The sequence below is a fragment of the Lepidochelys kempii genome, chromosome 1 (assembly GCF_965140285.1).
Source record: "Lepidochelys kempii isolate rLepKem1 chromosome 1, rLepKem1.hap1, whole genome shotgun sequence".
In the NCBI taxonomy this organism is placed as follows: domain Eukaryota; kingdom Metazoa; phylum Chordata; order Testudines; family Cheloniidae; genus Lepidochelys; species Lepidochelys kempii.
Genome location: NC_136380.1, coordinates 323,061,487 through 323,077,174, shown reverse-complemented (window position 1 = coordinate 323,077,174; position 15,688 = coordinate 323,061,487). Strand labels below are relative to the sequence as shown.

The 15,688-nt window shown below is 41.2% G+C and overlaps 1 long non-coding RNA gene across 1 annotated transcript in view; it reads right to left on the bottom strand.

Annotated features, from left to right (window-relative positions):
* Positions 1-2,348: 2,348 nt before the first annotated feature.
* Positions 2,349-15,688, bottom strand: part of LOC140905308 (uncharacterized) — a 42,217-nt gene continuing 28,877 nt past the window's right edge. Inside the window, exon 3 of the long non-coding RNA XR_012156815.2 lies at positions 2,349-3,100. This is a non-coding gene — a long non-coding RNA (uncharacterized LOC140905308). The remainder of the gene's footprint in view (positions 3,101-15,688) is intronic.

Sequence of the window (15,688 nt, the reverse complement as noted above, 5' to 3'; positions counted from 1 at the left end):
CCCGTCCCAAGGGCAGAAAAAAGGCTCTGAATCTAAACAGTGATGAGATTGTTGAATTTCAGTGATAAGATTACATGAAAGAGGACGGCAACCCTCCTGATTTAGGGCTCAAATTCCCATTTATTTTCACTGAGTTTTGTCTGGAATGAATGAGTAAGAAGTGTAGTATGGGGCCTTACACTGTATGAAGGGTACCAAATAGGAAACTATTTTGGTGCCATGTTTTGGGTATCCAACCTGACACCTTGAGGTGAACAGCTGCAGCTCCCATTTACTTCAGTTGGAGTTGTTGATCCTCATTACTTCTGAAAATCAGGCTCTGAGTGTCTCAAATTGAGCAATGAGAAAAAATAGACACCCAAAATCAGGCCACTTGAAAATATTTGTATTAATTTATTTAATTTGAGACTGTAGTGCCAGCATGGAAAATTGTGGACCAATTTTGCTCTCATTTCCACGGATGGAACTCTCTGAGCTTTGATGGGATTGCAATAGTGTAACTGTGAACTGAATTTGACCTAGTACATTATTCTTTCATTATTATTACAATACTTCTGAAGGTATTCTTTGAAATCACATAGACTGAGACTAATTACATTTGTCTTTTGTCTTTTCATTGCCATAATTTGTTTTACAGCCAAATATTATTTCATCATCATACTAATGTTAAGTTTCAGAGTAGCAGATAAGCAGTGTTAAGTAATCTTTTCCTACTGTTTATGAATTTCTAAAAAAGTTACATAATATAAAGAGCATTGTCTGCCCTGATGAGATCAAAAGCCAGACAGCAAATTAAGAGCATGTTCTATAGAAAGATATCATATTAATAAAAAACTTAGAATCTTTCAGAGAAATTCAAAGTTATTTATTATTGTTCAATAATTCACCATCACAACACTCTTATGACATAGACATAGTACTTGTTTCTAGATGTGGAGTCTGAAGCATAGAAGATAAGTGACTTCCCATGATCCATATAGTGAGTCAGCGGCAGAGATGCCATGTGGATGTAGCAGTATTTGGATGGGCCAGAAAGCACAGAGTATTGTAGGCCTCCACTCCATAACTTTGAAACTCTTCCCATGCCGTGCTTCTTTTACCACCAACCCAAAATCTCATCCCCACCAGTTCCTGCTGATTCTGACTTTCTCCTCACCTCTCCACACCAAGTTGCTTGTGGTACTGCCTCCATTTTCTCTGAAATTTACAGAAACTACCAGAGGTCTTTATCTGTTTTCCAGCACCAGCAAGGAGATCCTTGCAATGAGATAGATCTGGAAGCTATTTGCTGCACCTTGCTGGTCTTCTGCTCTCTCCTCTGAACTTCTATGCTTCTCCCCTTCCAAAGACCAATCAGAGGTAGGAAGAGAGGAGGTCCTGGAAATCTAATAATTTTCTCTGAAGCACCAGGAGCTCTTAAAGTATTCTCTGGACCTGTGGACCACTCTCCAGCACCCCTGAGGCAGGATTTACACCCATAAATTGACAACTGAACCCAGAAATCCTGCCTGCAGTCACTTATTCTAAATGCAAGACTGAACTGCTTGCCTAGTTATAAGTGGAACTATTTCATGTGCTTATTTATTCCTACAGTAATAGCAAATATCTTTGAAACAAGACAAGGTTCTTTGGTCAATTATATCCATTGCTTGTTTTCTTCACTTTAATTTATTTGTTCTTCATAGATACTTATCCTCTATTCCTGTTCAGAAATTACTTGATATTTCTTTTTTACTTCAGTAGCTCTGTTTTGGTAAACTCTACCTGATGTATATTGTCTTTCATGAAGAAGTTTTACCTGCTTCCTGTTTTTATTCCTTTTCAGTGTATTATGGATACATGGTATGCATCCAGTAAAGCAGCAGTCGTATGACTATATAGATAGATAGATGTATAAGACTTCATGTTCCATTGAATTCCATGTGCCTACATTAATACTGTTTGATACACACGTACTGTGCAAACGAATTAACACCTATTGAAAAAGGGACAAGTGACTGGTAAAGAAATAGAATGTAAAATGTCATACTTTTAAAATAGGTAAATTTGTGTGTCCAAACTCTGAAGAAAAATGTCAATAGCTAATCATTAATTATTAAAATACTTATATAACCATATATCTCTGAAGTTTTGTGTGTGAAGTATTCAAAATGTCTTGTAGTCATATAATGTATTAACGTGTTGTTGGTATGTGGGCCACTATTACCTGGCTGTAAATAAAGCATTGGTATAGAGCAGGCAGTGGTTAAGAATGAGATTATATACGTTGATATAAACTGGTAATGGGCTAGCTGGTCCATTAACAAAAGACTCTTACAAATATAGTTTTCCCCACAGTTTATTCCTGAGCCTGTGCAGATCTTAACAAAAAGAGATATTTACATAAACATAAAATCAAACAGAATGGCCTAACTCAAACTACAACACTTCTCTCTAGCAACTGAGTTGGGAACTCAGCTAGATCAGAGGTCTTTGCTTGCTCATAATCAGGCAGGCTCCCTTCAATATTATCACAACTCCCTGCTATAATATAAAACAACAAGCAAATGAGCAACTCAAGTCAAAAATGGAAAGTGGGACAGATGTAAAAATATCTTGACCAGCAAAAGTATTAATCACATTCCCCCCCATCAGATTGTATTTAACATACAGTTTCATTTACATAGTTATACAATTATGTTACATTGAACAGTGTTACTTTACTAATATTCCACTTTCTCATTGAAGTTGTGTTCTGTACTTTGTCCACAAAAAGGGTTCACTGGTTCAAATCCACTGGCAGAAGCAGTTCTGCCTTTAAATTAAAGATGAGCTATAATTTGCAAAGTCCATGAGTTTTGTCCCTTCCTTTGCATTTTTAATCCTTATGAGTGTCTCTAAGTTTTTATCAGAGACAGCATTTTGCAGCTATGAGGAGGCGTCTTTCCTTGCCCAAGCTCCCCAAATTGCCATTAGGATAACCATGATGATTACTGTGTAGAAGAGTGTATGGAGTGTAGCTAGTTCATCTCTACCCCACTGTTTGGAGCCACAGGAATTCTGCCAGTTCTCCCCAGTATTTGCTGGAGCTTTCTGTCTGTGAGCACGGAGAGAATGTATTCTGCCAAAACAAAAAGACTAGGATTAAAAATAGCTCTTTTTATTAAGAGTACTGCCGTGTGATAGTGAAGTCCAGGAGGCAAATTAAACCACTAAACAGAGTTCGTAAACAGCTCCTCAAACTGTACAGGGTTAGTAGGGGAATCTCCATAATTGGAAATATAGAACATTTGCCAGCCATTTATCACATCTGTAACACTGACAGGCAGAATAGGCTGAGTAAATGTTAGTCAACAGACCATACTCTTGGCAAAAATTATTATTCATTTATTTGTTGATACAAATCAACTTTGTGACAGATTTTTCTTTCTTTTGTTTTTCAGTGTTCATCAGATTGACAGCTCTGGAAACTGAAATCCTCTTTTATCCACAGGAACAGGTACAGCATTGCCATGTAAGCTTCCCCAAGCTGCCCTGGCAATGTATTTCCAACTCTATTCTACTGTAGAGGGGACACTCCTGAGAAAATACTTCAATCTCCATGCCAGTGTAATCCTTGGCCAGAGATACCAGCCAGTGGCAACTGCGCTGTGAGCATACCCACTGGTAACTATACTGAGAATGATAATAATATTTTGCACTTTTATGCCACCTTCTGCATCTTGTTTCAAAACACTTTGCAGACATTAAATGTTACAACACCTTTGTGAGGTACTATTATCCCCATTTTATAGAGAAGGAACCTGAAGCACAGGGAAATTAAGGCTAAATTTTTCATAGAGGATTTATGACTATAGATGCATCAGTTTTAGGTGGCCGCTACAGACACCATAGGCCTGATTTTGAGAAATACTGAGGATCCACAATTCCATCTGAATACAATGCAATGGAAATGACAGAGTAGACCAGCTACCAGTGTTTTAACCATCATCGTGCCTAAAACTACTCTGAGAAGGACTAGATGATATGGTGGGGTAAAACTCTAGTCTATACTAGTGTTCCCACCATTACTAGCACTGGTGCGAGAGCACCAGGTAGTGCTTAATTCATGCCAGGGTTTGCCAGGGCTCTAGGCTTGGCAGTTCATAGCCCCAGCACCTCTGGGCTTGCTGCATCAGTTATGAAAGTAAAAAAAAATTGCTTGAGCCCCAGCACCTCTTTTATTACAAATTAAGCACTGGCACCAGAAGTAGTACGACAGTGAGGGATTTAAGGAAAATGCCAATGCAGACACAGCCTTCGGGTAAAGACCTCTTAAGCACAAAGATATATGACTGTCATACACTCAGAAAGAGAGCTTTTAGAGCTAATGATTAAAGATGGAAGGCTAATAGGAAATGTAGTCTGCTGAAGGAATTTCACCATTAAAGCAAGAGCTCTGCATACATTGTTTTCCAATAGATGAAAAATGATCCTATTAGCCTCAAATTAACTATTTAATGTGTGCTCCTTAGGGCATGGACTGTCTTCTATCTTGTACAGCAACAAATACCAATAATTAATAATAATATCTACCTGTAGCATTTTTAAGACCACAAGAAAAGTGTTATCCTTATTAAGCAGTTTGTCCTCCCTCCTGCTACCTGTCTGCCTGGTGGAATGTAACATGGGAAACTTACCTCCTGGAAACATTCATGATATCCCAATGACTGAGCTCTCAAGAAGACAAGTTTCCAATCCCTCTGAGGTGGAGGAAGGTGTTTGTGGTGTAGGTGGGCAAAGATGTCCTTTCTATCCCTTTGCTCCCTCCCACATGAGGGAAAGATCTGCACTGGGCACACAAAAAGCCAGCTTGGCAATCAATAACGTTGTAGTCACCCAGGAAATGCTCTGGAGCTGCTCAAGAGAAATATAATGAGCAATCTCAGTCATGCTTTCTCCTCCTTCTAGCTGCTGGGATCTTTCCTTATAAACAGAAGCAGCTAAGATGTTGCCAAATTTGCAGAAGCAGCCCGCCCCATGGAGTTATGTGCAGGGGAGAGTGCTAGAAATGGAAAATACAGAAGGATGAAGTGTAGCTCAGAGCTGTTTCAGACCAACCCAACACAGCATATGAAAACCTAAATAGATTTCTAATACAATGCAGCCTGTCTTTTATGCACAACTTGGTTACTTCCTGCAATGTGGGCATTTGATTGAATTGAACTGGAGAATAAATATTAAGTCATCATCATTCAGACCTGTCCCGAAATTCACAATCAAGTATTTGGGTGATGGGGACTCTCATATTAGGCATCAGCTTGAGGTTGCTTTTAAAATCTGTCATACTTTGGGAGGGAGGACTGTGCTATGTATATGTTTCACTGAGACATTTACAAATTCATTCTCATGTTTTGAAACCTTTAAATTTGTCACTGGCTTGAGAAAGCACTATATATTGTGTAAGATATGCCTACTCTAAATGCTCCTCTTTCTTTGTTCTACTCAGTAGTTCAGAGCATTGGGGAATGTGATGAGGAAAGACAGGAATAGGTAGCTGGGAAAAAGATGAAGGGTAGATTATAGCAGGAAGAAGAGAGGGTGAAGGGAGGTCGGATGGAGAGCACATAGTAGTTGACAGAGGATAGGATGAGGAAGGACCAAAAATAGGACAGATGGTAGCAGGTGAGAGTAGATGGTGGCAGAAGTTTGGATCAAGAACACAAAGTGAAAAACAAAGGGCAGCATGAGAAAGTGCAGAAGGCAGCAGGAGGAAAAATGGGAAGCAATGTTAACAGTAAAAAGGGCTGGAAGGAGCTGAGAGCAGTGGGTGACTGGAGGAACAGCAAAGAGTGAAAGAAGAAGAAAAAGTAGTAGTCTATAAGCTCATAATGTGGATTTTTCACCCTGTGTTTGTGCCTTTGGTCTACCAACTTTGTCCTTCAGCCCACTTTCCACTTTCAATACCTTTAATATCGAATTTTAAAATGCAAAAAACAAAGTATTAGGCAATTAAATCTTCGGGAGGTAATTGTTTAACATTTTTGAATATGGTGTTGGTGCGTAGGCTTCATCAGGGATAAGTTTGACGTCACAAGACTGAGGTCCCAGTTATGCTGGTACGCCCTGAATATGAGATTTGGACATTGGACTATAAGCTATGAACTATTTCTGAAAGAACTCTTTGCAACTACAAAGATCACCATCTCTGCTATAAATCTGCACCTCAATGGATTGAACTTATGTCTGTAGGCATATTGATCTTTTAACCATACTCTCTCTCTCTCTCTTTTTTTTAATAAATTTTAGTTTAGTTAATAAGAATTGGCTGTAGCGTGTATTTGGGTAAGATCTGAAACATTCATTAACCTGGAAGGTAATGTGCCCGATCCTTTGGGTTTGGTAAAACCTTTTCTTTTATAGACTAAATGGGGAGGAGAGGTAGATACGCTGGAGGGTAGAGATAGGATACAGAGGGCCCTAGACCTCTGTATCCTAGATTAGAGGATTGGGCCAAAAGAAATCTGATGAGGTTCAGCAAGGACAAGTGCAGAGTCCTGCACTTAGGACAGAAGAATCCCATGCACTGCTACAGACTAGGGACCAAATGGCTAGGCAGCAGTTCTGCAGAAAAGGACCTAGGGGTTACAGTGGACGAGAAGCTGGATATGAGTCAACAGTGTGCCCTTGTTGCCAAGAAGGCCAATGGTATTTTGGGATGTATAAGTAGGGGCATTGCCAGCAGATCAAGGGACGTGATCGTTCCCCTCTATTCGACATTGGTGAGGCCTCATCTGGAGTACTCTGTCCAGTTTTGGGCCCCACACTACAAGAAGGATGTGGAAAAATTGGAAAGAGTCCAGCGAACAAAAATGATTAGGGGACTGGAACACATGACTTATGAGGAGAGGCTGAGGAAACTGGGATTGTTTAGTCTGCGGAAGAGAAGAATGAGGGGGGATTTGATAGCTGTTTTCAACTACCTGAAAGGGGGTTCCAAAGAGGATGGATCTAGACTGTTCTCAGTGGTAGCAGATGACAGAACGAGGAGTAATGGTCTCAAGTTGCAGTGGGGGAGATTTGAGTTGGATATTAGGAAAAACTTTTTCACCAGGAGGGTGGTGAAGCACTGGTATGCGTTTCCTAGGGAGATGGTGGAATCTCCTTCCTTAGAGGTTTTTAAGGTCAGGCTTGACAAAGCCCTGGCTGGGATGATTTAGTTGGGGATTGGTCCTGCTTTGAGCAGGGGGTTGGACTAGATGACCTCCTGAGGTCCCTTCCAATCCTGATATTCTATGATTCTATGTAACTAACCGGAACAGCCCAGACTGCAAATGTTTCAATCAAGGGCACAATTTCAAATTTCCATTCAGCAAATATTTGACCATTTCAGTTCTCTTCGCACAAGTACTCTCGCTAAACTCAAACACCTGTTCCTCTGATTTATTGATTTATTTATTTTAAACAAATAGCAGTTCTGCAGCTGTTCTAAACACAGAACTTCTATTGAGTCCAGTTACAGTCATGGACAAGAGGGTTGGAGGATCAGACCTTAATTACATGTGGATTTGCTGCTTTCCTAATAAAGGTTTTATTGGTCTGAGACTTTGCTGGAATTTCCTGAAGTTGGACAGATAAACATCATAATTAGGAAGTACCAGGTCTCCAGAGAGGGAGACCTAAGAATCAGCTGATAAAATAGCATTACAATATAAGTACCTCATTCCATTGGTAGAAGTAGAAAAAACAGTTCCCTGTTAACCGGCTGTCCACCCACACAAACATAAAACAAAAGTCAATTTAAGGTGTCTTTGCAGAAGTACATTCCCTCTACTTCGCCGACTGATAGAAAGTCTTTTCAGATGTGTGGCCAGATCCTCAGCTCACGTAAATCAGCACAGCTGTGTTGACGTCAATGAAACAATGGTGATTTACACCAGCCCAGGTTCTGGCCCCATTGACTTCAATGCAGTGACGCTGAGTCAAACCTTGGTCCAGTGATTAAGGCTCTGGGCTAGGATTCAGAATACCAGGGTTCTCCTCCTGGCTGTGACCTTGGGGTGAGTCATTTCCTCCCTGGTTGGGATGATTTAGTTGGGGATTGGTCCTGCTTTGAGCAGGGGGTTGGACTAGATGACCTCCTGAGGTCCCTTCCAACCCTGATATTCTATGATAAACCTTCTATGATATGACAGGTTTCAGAGTAACAGCCGTGTTAGTCTGTATTCGCAAAAAGAAAAGGAGTACTTGTGGCACCTTAGAGACTAACCAATTTATTTGAGCATGAGCTTTCGTGAGCTACAGCTCACTTTTAGATAAGCTATTACCAGCAGGACAGTGGGGTGGGAGAAGGTATTTTTTCATATTCTCTGTGTATAAATAAAGTCTGCTGCAGTTTCCACGGCATGCATCCGATGAAGTGAGCTGTAGCTCACGAAAGCTCATGCTCAAATAAATTGGTTAGTCTCTAAGGTGCCACAAGTACTCCTTTTCTTCTATGATATGATGAAATAAGATTTACAGAAATTTTCATCATATTTGACGTGGGTACCTGGATGGAGGCCTCAGGCTGGATCACTTTAAGGGAACTGTGTTGTTTGGACTTCTGAGTAACCAGTAAGGTAATAAAGAAGCTGTTTTATGCTGGCTTTGTAAATCTAAGTATTGGAATATCCACCAGCTTTATGGGAATTGTCTGCCCCATTCTCTGCAGTTCACCCTAATTGAGTGACCATAGCTGGCTCCCCACTAGGACCCTGGTTTCAGTGGCGTAGTCATGCTTGGATACACATTACCACAGGTTAATTGGGTTTTTGGATCAGAATCACACACGTGTCAAAATTTAATTTTGATACTGGAGAGTTTAAGGGTTAAAAATCAATTACAGTGAGTGACCCATGATCAAGACCCTGACAGAAAAAGCCTGGAAGAATTGTGCTTACAGAGAGGGTTGTATTTGAAGCAAAAGGCTCCACAGCAGGAACTGAAAAATCTGTTAATTGCCAATGATAAGGAAGCAGACCCAGCGAAAATACTTGCAGTAAGAAACCAGCAGCTAGAACTTGAACAAAAGCAAAAAATAGCTGATATGGAAGGAGAAGCTGCTGAAAGAGAATGCCTGTGTTTTGAACAGGAACAAAAAATGGCATATATTCGATTGCAGGAACTAGAAGCTAAGGCAAAAGTGGACAGCTCCAACTCAAGAGAATAAAGGAACAGGAACTCTGTCATCCTGAAAAACCAGTTCCTCTCAACAAGAAAGATGGGGTAGAATCTATCCAGTTTGTAACAATGTTGGTATGTTGTTTGACTCTAACATAAGAACATAAGAATGGCCATACTGGGTCAGACCAAAGGTCCATCCAGCCCAGTATCCTGTATACCGACAGTGGCCAATGCCAAGTGCCCCAGAGGGAGTGTACCTAACAGGTAATGATCAAGTGATCTCTCTCCTGCCATCCATCTCCACCCTCTGACAAACAGAGGCTAGGGACACCATTCCTTACTCATCCTGGCTAATAGCCATTAATGGACTTAACCTCCATGAATTTATCCAGTTCTCTTTTAAACTCTGTTATAGTCCTCCTCAGGCAAGGAGTTCCACAGGTTGACTGTGCGTTGAGTGAAGAAGAACTTTCTTTTGTTTGTTTTAAACCTGCTGCCCATTAATTTCATTTGGTGGCCCCTAGTTCTTATATTATGGGAACAAGTAAATAACTTTTCCTTATTCGCTTTCTCCACACCACTCATGATTTTATATTCCTCTATCATATCCCTCCTTAGTCTCCTCTTTTCCAAGCTGAAAAGTCCTAGCCTCTTTAATATCTCCTCATATGGGACCTATTCCAAACCCCTAATCATTTTAGTTGCCCTTTTCTGAACCTTTTCTAATGCCAGTATATCTTTTTTGAGATGAGGGGACCACATCTGTACACAGTATTCAAGATGTGGGCATACCATGGATTTATATAAGGGCAATAAGAATTCTCCGTCTTATTCTCTATCCCTTTTTTAATGATTCCTAACATCCCGTTTGCTTTTTGACTGCCACTGCACACTGCGTGGACGTCTTCAGAGAACTATCCACGATGACTCCAAGATCTTTCTCCTGAGTAGTTGTAGCTAAATTAGCCTCCAGCATATTGTATGTATAATTGGGGTTATTTTTTCCAATGTGCATTACTTTACATTTATCCACATTACATTTCATTTGCCATTTTGTTGCCCAATCACTTAGGTTGTGAGATCTTTTTGAAGTTCTTCACAGTCTGCTTTGGTCTTAACTATCCTGAGCAGTTTAGTATCATCTGCCAACTTTGCCATCTCACTGTTTACCCCTTTCTCTAGAGCATTTATGAATAGGTTGAATAGGATTGGTCCTAGGACTGACCCTTGGGGAACACTACTAGTTACCCCTCTCCATTCTGAAAATTTACCCTTTATTCCCACCCTTTGTTCCCTGTCTTTTAACCAGTCCTCAATTCATGAAAGGATCTTCCCTCTTATCCCATGACAACTTAATTTACGTAAGAGCCTTTGGTGAGGGACCTTGTCAAAGGCTTTCTGGAAATCTAAGTACACTATGTCCACTGGTTCCCCCTTGTCCACATGTTTGTTGACCCCCTCAAAGAACTCTAATAGATTAGTAAGACATGATCTCCCTTTACAGAAACCATGCTGACTTTTGCACAACAATTTATGTTCTTCTATGGGTCTGACAATTTTATTCTTTACTATTGTTTCAACTAATTTGCCCTGTACTGACATTAGACTTACTGGTCTGTAATTGCCACGATCCCTTCTTAAATATTGATGTTACATTAGCTATCTTCCAGTTATTGAGTACAGTAGCTGATTTAAAGGACAGGTTACAAACCATAGTTAATAGTTCTGCAATTTCAACTCTAAGCAGTTCTCTGTGTGTAACCAAATTTACCCCAACACTACCACCTTTTTTGTGTAAGCAGTCTGAATGAGCTCTCCACTGACATCTTGTGGTGAGCTGTGGAAAAAGACTTCCGAAGCTGATCTCGTTTGCATGGACACACCCATCTTGCCAAGGTGCTCAGCATGATGGGATTGCTTGCCCAAACGATCACTTGTTGCTGGTGTTGGATCCCCAGTCTCCTTCTTATTGGGGCAGCAGTAATAAAGAGTTGTTATCCTTGTTGTGTAAACCAAGGGCAGCAGAACTGTACCTGGCATACCCCAATGGAGGGACTCACCTTCAACTGAATGGCACTCGCTAGGCAGGGTACATGGGTTCCAATGCCCAATCAGTTGAGAGTGGGTGGGTACCATGTAAGGATCCTAGTTGAGTCTTTCTAGTTCCATGGTATAATAAAAGAGCTAATTTAGACTTTATTGAGAGCCCTGTTACATGCTAGAAAGCTGAAATCACTGCTATCTAGGTCTAAATATTATACTGATTTTGGGACACTGTCTCTATTGCAAGAGACTGCCCAGTGTGCACCAGCAGTGAGGCTCCCCTACTGAGAGCTGTGTTAAGTGGCAGGGGGCCCCTGAAGACATCTTGGCAAGTCGCCAGTTGGGCACCTAGTGGAGAGGATGGGCCAGCAGGGTGGCTGGTGTAGAGGTGCGGCTGCTGGAGAGGTGTGGCAAGCAGCCAGCAGATAAGCTGGTGGAGAGGGCCAGAGCAGAGCCTGCAGAGATGTGGCAATTGGTTGTTGGGGCAAACAGTGAGTGCCCAAGCAGACTGCGTGTAAGGTGCCTCCTTACCAACCCTTGCCTTCCACACAGGGTGGGCGGTGAACTCTGCAGCTGAACCTCTGATCTCTGGGGCTGCACTGGCCAACGACAGCAACTGTGAGTGGGGTACAGAGAAGGGATGGGCACGGTAAAGGGACTTTTGGGTTGCTGCGCTTAAACTGAGGGGAAAAAGACACTGCCCATTTTACTTGGGGGTGGGTCTTTTCCTCATGGTTTGTGTTTATGAACCCTAGTTGCAGGTTTTCCCAAATTAATGCTGAGTTAATTCTCTCCTTTTATTAAAAGTTTTTGCTGTACTCAGACTCTGTGCTTGCAAGAGGGAAAGTATTGCCTCTCAGAGGTGCCCAGGGGGTGGTGTGTAATTGTCCCAGGTCACTGGGTGGGGGCTCAAGCCGGTTTTGTGTTGTATTGTTGAAAAAGAACCCCTAGATACTGAACCCGGCCCTTGTTGCTGTTGACTTTACCTGGCAGAAGGGTTACATATGTAAATGCTTTTACTGTGAGCTCAGGTGAAGGTGTGATAATGAAGGGGGCGGGAGTAGTTCCCTTTGATGGACACCCAGCCAGCCAGTTAGTTGTAAAATCCTTCTTGGTGTCTGTTCTCTGCTTGCTTTACCTGTAAAGGGTTAACAAGGAGTGGGCACCTGACCAAGAGAGCCAATGGGAAGACTAGAACTTTTAAAAATTGGGAAATTTTCCCTTTGTCTGTCTGTTCTCTGGGCTGCAGGGACGGAGCAGCAATGCTATAAGCAGGAATGCTGTGTAAGGTTTGAAAAAGTATCTTCCATACCTAGAAGAAATTATTTGGATAGGGAATGTTTAGCTAGACACAATCAGGTTTATTTCTTATTTTGGCTTGCGGATCTCCTCTATGCTAACCCCTGATGCTTTTGTTTGCTTGTAACCTTTAAGCTGAACCCCCAAGAAAGCTAGTTTGGGTGCTTAATTTTTGGAATTGCTCTTTTAAAATCTAGCAAAAGCCTAAGTCCCAGATGTATTTTTTTCCTTTCTGTTTTTAATAAAATTTACCTTTTTTAACAGGATTGGATTTTTGGTGTCCTAAGAGGTTTGTGCATGTTGTTTGATTAGCTGGTAGCACAGCTAATTTCCTTTGTTTTCTTTCTCAGCTCTTCCCGGGGGGTCAGGGGTGTGTGTGTGTGTGTGTGCGTGTGAAAGGACTTGACAGTACCCCACAGGGAGGAATTCCCAAGTGTTCCTTCCGGGGTCCAAGGGTTGTTTGTTTTTTTTTGCATTTGAGTGATGGCAGTGTTTACAAAGCCAAGATCAGAGAAAAGATGTAACCTTGGGAGTTTAATACAAGCCTGGAGTGGCAAGTATTAATTTTTAAAATCCTTGCGGGCCCCCATTTTCTGTACTCAAAGTGACAGAGTGGGGATTCAGCCTTGACAGAGGGTAACCCTATAACTCGTACACAGAATGTAAAGTCAACGGTAAAAGCGATTTAGGGCAAATTACCGATTCTAACATCACTCTTATTAAAACAGATTTTGTCAAAGAGGAAGATTATTTACCAAATCAGAATGTAAATATTGTAATCCTCTATGAGTTTACTGTAAGTGTGCCTTTAGCCAGAATCTATCTTGAATGGAATGGTGTTAAACATGAAGTTATAGCTGGTGTAAGGAAGTTATTGCCTAAGCATCTTTTGATTGGGGATGATATTAAAGCTTTGTTCAGTCAAGTTGATGACATAAACCAGTCACAGGAAAGAAATAATCCTGAACCTGTGTCTATTAGAGACAAGGATTTGCCTATGGAGGGTTTCTCCAAATGTTTGTCTCAGGAAGATGGCATATGTGGAAAAAATTCCTAAGTGTCTGTCTGGTATCTCAGAAGTGAATCTGGCATTAGAGAAGGCTCAGGGAAATGTTTCTGTAAAGCAGATTAAAGTTGGTGATCAGGTTAAAGCCCTAACTGAGGAAGGAAAGGGTGCAGTCTTGATAAATGATGGATTGTTGGCAAGGTTAGTGGAGCATGAGTATCCTTATACCTTACCTGTTACCAGTGTGGAGAATTGTGACAGTAAAGGAAATGTTCCTGTGTCTGTTAGGGATAATGACTTACCCATGAGGGGAGCTACTCCAATCTCCAAGCAGTTATCTGTGAACAGCCATGTGTGCTGGGAAAAGAGTGAGGAAATCTCAACTTGTTTGTGTGCTGCAAATAGCAGTGTGCCTAATAAAGGAGAATGTACCTGCAGTCCTTTGTGGAGCAGACAGAAAGTGCTTCTCAGTTTATGCTAGCTGACAATTTATCAGTTGTCCCAGAGCTGGATCTGGATTTAACTAAAGCCCAGGAAGGAAATGTTTCTAAGTTTTTGTCCGTTAGGGAGAATGACATTGTGAATAGGTTGCATCCAGTTGATGTCATAAATAGCTCCCAGAGACCAAGCAATTCTGGTGCTTCTATTTTGCCTGTTGCTAGTGTGTGTGTTTTTTTGTTTTGTTTTGTTTTGCTGGGTAAAGATATGACAACCTAGTATGATCAGGGTGATATCATAGCCAAGGCACAAGAAAAGCATGAAGGTGATTTGACTATGTTACCCACTGACAGTGTGGAAACTTGTAACAGGAAAGAGAATACGTCTAATCTTGTGATTATGAAGTCTAACAGTTTACCTGAAAGGGGGTTTTGTGAAAATCCTCCTGATGGGCCAGAGGTGATTCTGAATGTATGTGAAACTCAAGAAAGAGTTTAGTGATTTTTCTGTTATGTCCAGAACCGACTTTGGCACAAATAAAGCTCAGAAAGAATCTGTTGCAGTACATGATATTGCAAAAGAAAAGGAATTTCTTAATGAAGTCTTTGAAGTCTGTGAAAAAGAATTGTTTCCATTGACTCTTAATGGGCCATTGTTGATAATAAACAGTCTCTCTTCTGGGGAAAGTGTGTTGGTGCCTAGTGACCAAAGTCTTTCAAATGAAAATGAATCCACTGAATTTGCTTTGAAAAAATCCATTGTAGATAGCTTTGAGGAGATTTCAGATGAAATAAAAATTATTAGGGAGTTTAAACAGCCCTATACGCTTAACCAGCTTGTTGGGGAGACAATGGTGTTGGGACAGGACCATCTCCATGTTGATTCTTTGAGTAAACAGTCTCTATCTCAGGTTCAGAGGGACGACTGGACAGCTGAATCTGCAGAGCAGGAGAGCAGTTGTGCAGTTAATCTCTCGAGAATACAGGGGATGGCAGGTAAACTCTCATCTCTAGATATTTTGGATATGACCTATAATCTCTTAGTAGACTTGACATCTGGTTCCGTGTGGAAGCAGAGGTTGGTAAGGGAAGGACAAAAGAACATGAGTAACATGCTAGTGAAAAGAAAAGGAGTACTTGTGGCACCTTAGAGACTAACCAATTTATTTGAGCATAAGCTTTCGTGAGCTACAGCTCACTTCATCCGATGTAGCTCACGAAAGCTTATGCTCAAATAAACTGGTTAGTCTCTAAGGTGCCACAAGTACTCCTTTTCTTTTTGCAAATACAGATTAACACAGCTGTTACTCTGAAACCATGCCAGTGAAAATGGATGGTGTCTCTTTAAGACAGAGTCCAGCCTTGGAATTGGTAAAGCTTGAGGATCTGAAAACTAGTAAACAAGCTAGTGTCTGTGTTAAAAGAAAAGGAGTACTTGTGGCACCTTAGAGACTAACCAATTTATTAGAGCATAAGCTTTCGTGAGCTACAGCTCACTTCATCGGATGCATATCGTGGAAACTGCAGCAGACTTTATATATACACAGAGAATATGAACCAATACCTCCTCCCACCCCAGTGTCCTGCTGGTAATAGCTTATCTAAAGTGATCATCAGGTGGGCCATTTCCAGCACAAATCCAGGTTTTCTCACCCTCCACTCCCCCACACAAATTCACTCTCCTGCTGGTGATAGCCCATCCAAAGTGACAACTCTTTACACAATGTGCATGACAATCAAGTTGGGCTATTTCCTGCACAAATCCAGGTTTTCTCACATC